We start from the raw sequence: 6,046 nt of genomic DNA on the forward strand, positions 1-6,046 counted from the left end.
ACACAAAGCCATATTGGCATTTTTCAGAACATTACTGATATTACAATATTCAGTTCAAATGTTCAGATCAAGTCATTGTCATGGTTTCAATTAGGCAAATGGAAAATAACAAGAGGGGCTGTGTTACATAACTAACATTGAGATGGCATAGTTAGTACTTCATGTTGCCTTAGCTTTACTCAGTGTCACCCAAAGATATTTTGACTAAGAACTTAAATGATCAATTCTCTCATGTATAAATTAAATAATTATCTAAGTGCTTAAACCGCAGCACAAATAATAGCAGTGGAACATGCCTACGGGGCAGTATCACAAATGTGCATATACCAAATTTTTGTTTCTTGTACAAGTCTGAATTGAAAATGTTTGATCTTGAGCTTCTCATAGCAACAAGGGATGTGTTTCTTGCGTTAACTGTGATGTGTTTAAACCTGGAATAAGAACATCTGAAACTACTGTAACTGTGCCACAGGAACACATCTGCATGCATATGCTAGCTGACGCTGACAGAGAAACCATATTCTTAGCTTTCAGGAGGCCCAGTATCCATGGAAACATCCAATTACCTGACACAGAAAAACAATTCTAGAACAAGAGGTACTATGCCGACACAGAGTGAACTAATTTGTAACTCAGCGTTTTGACAGATATGTGATTACTGTGTGTCGCTAAATTGTACTCTTTGTATATGAAAGACTTGAAATACATGAAATATGTCTCCTGCATTGCATTTAGGCATGACTGATGGACACAGGATCTGTGTCTGAAAAGTGTCCATTTTAATAAGACACCTAATCCCATGTGGGTGACCTTCGACTCATCTCTTTGTCAGACTGATGGTGTTATGTTGTTTAGCTTCTTGAAGACCCCAGATTTGCAAGGGAGAGGGAAATTAGGGCAGATCTGCATTATGTAAGCATGAAGAGATGTGTCAGGCGGTGTGAAGATAGCATTTGACTGTAAGCATTCACCAAAAGAAAAACCTTTACTATCTGCTTACATCAGAAAAGCAAAACACAGTAGAAATACCACTGACTCAAGCCTTCATGATATGCCTCTATTTCTTTTATAGTGGAGAGTAAAATAGAGTCGCACATCTGGTGACATATGTATGGCTTCCAGTTGTCAGTCTCGGGCTATGTTTCTGTCCCTGAAGCTTTTTTCCAGTCTTCTGTTTCTCTGTGCGGCAATGCTCCGTTTCTCTCTCTCTTGCTTTATTCGTGTGTGAGTGTTTGAATGTGTGTGTCTGGGTGCATAAATTATTGACTCAGAGTGTATTCATGCTTGCCTCAAGGACTTCAGCCAACCAACGTGGCAATACCTTCATCCACTCTTTTTTATCTTTCAACATTTTTTGTTTCAAAAACCTTCACAACACTCACAAGCAAAGGTCTTCAGTAATAATTAATGCGTTACATCTTGAACATAAACTGCCATTTATCTATGTCCAGTGTGCTTGTAAATAATATATGTCAGGGTCGCCCATTGTTTGAGTCTGATTCAAAGAGAGATGACATGCTGCTGGGATAGAGTGGTATTTACAAACCTAGAAAGGAGGATTTGGAATTGGGATGTGCTAAACTTTGCCAGGATATTTGCAACAACTGGAAACAGTATGTGTGAGACACACTAATATTTATGAGGGCTTATCCAGGCTTATGACTGCCAACCTGAGAAAAGTGACAAAATCCTTCTTCATCCTCCCATTTATAGTACTCAACACTAAACATGAGAATGATATTTCACATCAAGCAAAAAGAAAGGCTTTGGCAAAAAGCAAAATAACATGTTGTATTGTGAATACAGTGAATTGATGTTTATAAGAGGCTTTCACAGCTCTTGAGTACTCTGCATTACAACGTTAGACTTGGCTGTATGCATTGTATCATTCTCTGAGATTTTCTACCAGTATCCAGATAAATTACTAATATTCCCCAGTTCAAAATTATCCACTCTGAATATCATGTTTTCCTTCCTTCAGTCACTAGCATACTGTGCAGCTCATGCTGCCCTGCAGAGTCGCTCATCTCGCATTAACCTCTGTCCATGCCCAATACCCACACTCTTTTTATCAGCCCCCTTTTCCTCATGGCTCTTCAGCACATCAAGGGCATGTCCTTCTCTGTATCTTGGCCTGAAGTGTCACTATAACTGCTATAACAGTCTGGCATGCTTGTTGGCCTGTAATTTATAGTGACAACAAACAGGCCCTGTTGGACAACATACCACATTTGTGAATATGTTATTATGTTAATATGTATATATATATATATATAATATATATATATATATATATAAAACACCACACGGTTGTTTTGTCTCATGGTAGATTTATTTATAACCACAGCACACCAGCGTGATCCACTACAGCGGTGTCTCCTTCTGATTTGAAAAAGATGTGACCTGAAAGGGCCCTGTTTGTGTTTCCTCATTCAGTTGAGAGAGGAGAGACACACAGATCTCACAATGAAAAAGCAGCTTTGCCTCAACAATGATGGTATACTCAAGATAAGAGACAGTTGCAAAGGGCATGATTTTCTACTGAAGCAATGGCGACTGACCGTTCCGAACAAAACTGCAGGGCAAGATTATGCATTTATTTAATGAAGTCTAGTCTGCTTTAAATGGAAACGACATATTTTCACAGCCAAAACTATTTCTAGACACATTTTGTATTATTTCACACAATTTTTCCTTAGAAGTGTCATAATTCCATAATTTCATACACTGTGATAAATTTTACTTTGCTGTAAAGCTGCTGAATCAAGTGCTATGGCGTGTGAGTGGACTGTTAGAGATTGCCTATGTACTGTGGCAGACTGAATTTAAATGCAGCTTGTGCTGCACTGTTGCACATTTCCTTCTTCTCTTTCCTGGCCATCTCATAAAACCAAACTGACAACTGGAGGAAGGCAGCTAACCACTTGTCTGCTAGTGTTGAGATGTTCACTTTGTTCTGACAAGTAGCAGTTAATCTGATACCTTCTATAATAGGAGAAACTAATTATAATAATTATTCCCCTGCCACATTTTCTACTGAGTATTTTTGGGGCCATATGCACAGAGAAAAGTGGCATTATAAAATACTATTTTGTAATAAATTACTAAATTGATTTCATGTAACATCACTTCAGTCCTGTATTCCCTCTTATAACATTCAATCTATTATTAAAGGTTTTGTGGTTTAATCTTTACCATGGGAGATTATACATTTGTGGAAATGAAAGTGAAAACAACTAAGTTTAAAAAATGGTGTTATGTAACAAGTGTAAGGGTACACTTCTAAGGTATAGATATATGCGTGTGTGTGTGTGTATATATATATATATATATATATGTGTGTGTGTGTGTGTGTGTGTGTGTGTGTGTGTGTATACAGATATATATATATGAACCGTTTTTTCCATTTCAAGATTGTCAAGATTATCATCACATTTCCGATGATGTTTTTGCTGTATATTTTCATCACTAAAGTTCCTGTAGACAGATTGGAAAAGACTTCAACTGCAGTGCTGTGCATTTTCATAGAAATACTATCTGAATACCTCAGTCATAACCCTCCAAAAGGGGTTGACACACTGCGGCAAATACAGCAGCTACAAAGGCCTCGTATCTAACTATTGTGCTCAGAGTTACAGTACATGTATCTTTAGATGTGTGTTCAAAAGTTAAATGGATTGAATGGAGTGTGGTGCACCTTTGCTGAGAGAAACCAATTCATTTTACTGTCTCCATATGGTATCAGTTTTCCATTTTAATTTCAATTCGACAACACTATATCAGGTTTTCTGGAGGGAAAATATGTAATTTGTTCATTCCCTTATGGAGACTTGTCATGTTTGAATACAGCCAAACCAAACCACATTAGTAGGAGTAAAAGCCATAAACATGTTAAACTTAATGTGGAAATGCAATATTTTCAGCCTGGCGCAGTGTCAGATAGATGATGCAACACCTACGGAGCTGATAAGGATTCGGTATCTTGCTAAAGGACACTGCAGTAGAACAAACACTTGGGGTGACAGGACAACCCACTGTGACCCTAATCATCACACATGCTGTTGGCATCTGGTTCAGTAATGTAACAGCATAGGACAGAGGTTTTAAAAAACTGCAACATAAACCCTGACATGTCGGTCACAGGCTATTGTCCACTTAAATCAATGTTATCTTTATAATGTCTCATAAAAAATTTGCAAATACCTGCTAGTTATCCATGCTTTTCTGCATTTTTCATTTCTTTTCTTATTCTCGTGTTGCTGGCTGCTAGCCATTGTTACTTAACTTTACTTGGGACAAAAATTCAAAAGTAATTTAAAATCAAGTGTGACTGCAGTTTCATTGGTCATCCTATTCATATATGTAAGTGCATCATAGAACACTCAGAAAGAGGTATTTATGTCTGTGAAACCTAAAAGAAAAACTTTCCTCTCTGTTAGTTGGTGGCTAGTCAGAAAGTATCATATTTAAACTTGAAGATAACTTTTTAAGCAGTGTATAGTTCAAGGCATAACAAGACTTTCATGTCATCAACTCTCGTGACAGGCTCAGGGTGTGCTGTGGTTCCTAAAAGCACTTTTCCATGTTTCTGTCTCTCTTCACTTTGAGTATGCCTGTGGGATTTACAACAGGCTACAATGGATCCAGACAGATGGCAAGGTGGGGGTGTTGGGTAACCATCTTCTCAACCCTAGGGAGCACTGCCATATACAAGCTGTCGAACAAATGTCTTCACCATGAATTTTATTTGTTATAATATAATGAGACTGTGACTTTGACATTCATTTACACAATTGTTCAGACATCCAAAAGAACTGCCAAATGCCAAACTGTTGGATCTTGTTAAGAAGTTTATGCACACACTCTCCTATTAATTCTATTGTTGCTCTGCCAACCAGCATCTTCATATCCTCTATGCATCAGGGCAACAAGGCCATCAAGAATTTCCATAAAGTGAAATAGCAAATAGGTCATGAATATCATTAATATTCAAAAAGCGGCACATCAAAGAGTGGTAAGCCAATGCCTCAGCATTAACTACATTTGACCATTCATATCTGTCCTCATTAACCACACTAGGAAGCATTATTTGCTGAAGGCTGTGTACTGTAGGCTGGTGGCAAGTGCATCAAAACAGCTCTTTCAAGTTCCTAAAGTATCACGCAGCTATACAACTCCTAACAAGCCAAAAGACTGAGAGGACTCTCTGCCAGAGCTCTGTACGTGTCAGCTCTGATAATACTGATGAAGCTCATCTTATCGCAATTTATGTAAGACACTACTTCAGTTGTTCACTGTTGACTGGATAATTGACAGGCTATTGTTGGGTGACGGCCAAGATTTCGCAGATTTCCCAGAAGACATGTCAAATTTGTCCAGCCAACCACTAAGAGACTTCAGCAATTTTGACAAGGATTGTTTCATTTTCCTACAAACAAAAACTTATGCCTTTAGAGTAATTTGAAAGATGCCAAAACACCATAAAAAAGTCAACAAATAGTGTCTTACAAATGCCTTAAGTTCTTTTGAATTCTGTACCCTCTCACAGTTTGCACCTACCCCTAAACCTTACTTTAACAGTCAGCTAACAGTTATGATTGCAAATCTTGCAGGACTACATGAAAATCAGCATACATAAAGCTGACGTACACAGGATCATTTGTTGAATATTTGATAATGGTCAACAGAAAATAAGAAGTAGATAAACTGTTGAATATTAGACGGGCTCTACACTTGTATATCTGCTTATATTCTACCTAAAATTTGTCAGTGTACCCTTAAATCAAGCACTAATGATGCACTAATGACTGTATCGGTCTTCATCCATGCTGACATATTCCCAATTATATTAAAGGGTTATGTAAAGACTATGGTATATCTAAATGATGATGAATTTAACATTTAGCAAGCCCTACTTTTTTATCTTGCATTCTTCAAACAAAATGACTGCTTATAAATGAAAAAGCCCTGTCATTTTCAAGCACAGCACCACCGATATAGCTGAGGCTAGCACTAAAACAGTTCAGAACACACTGAAGGGGAACAC

The sequence above is a fragment of the Lates calcarifer genome, linkage group LG1 (assembly GCF_001640805.2).
Source record: "Lates calcarifer isolate ASB-BC8 linkage group LG1, TLL_Latcal_v3, whole genome shotgun sequence".
Lineage (NCBI taxonomy): Eukaryota > Metazoa > Chordata > Actinopteri > Centropomidae > Lates > Lates calcarifer.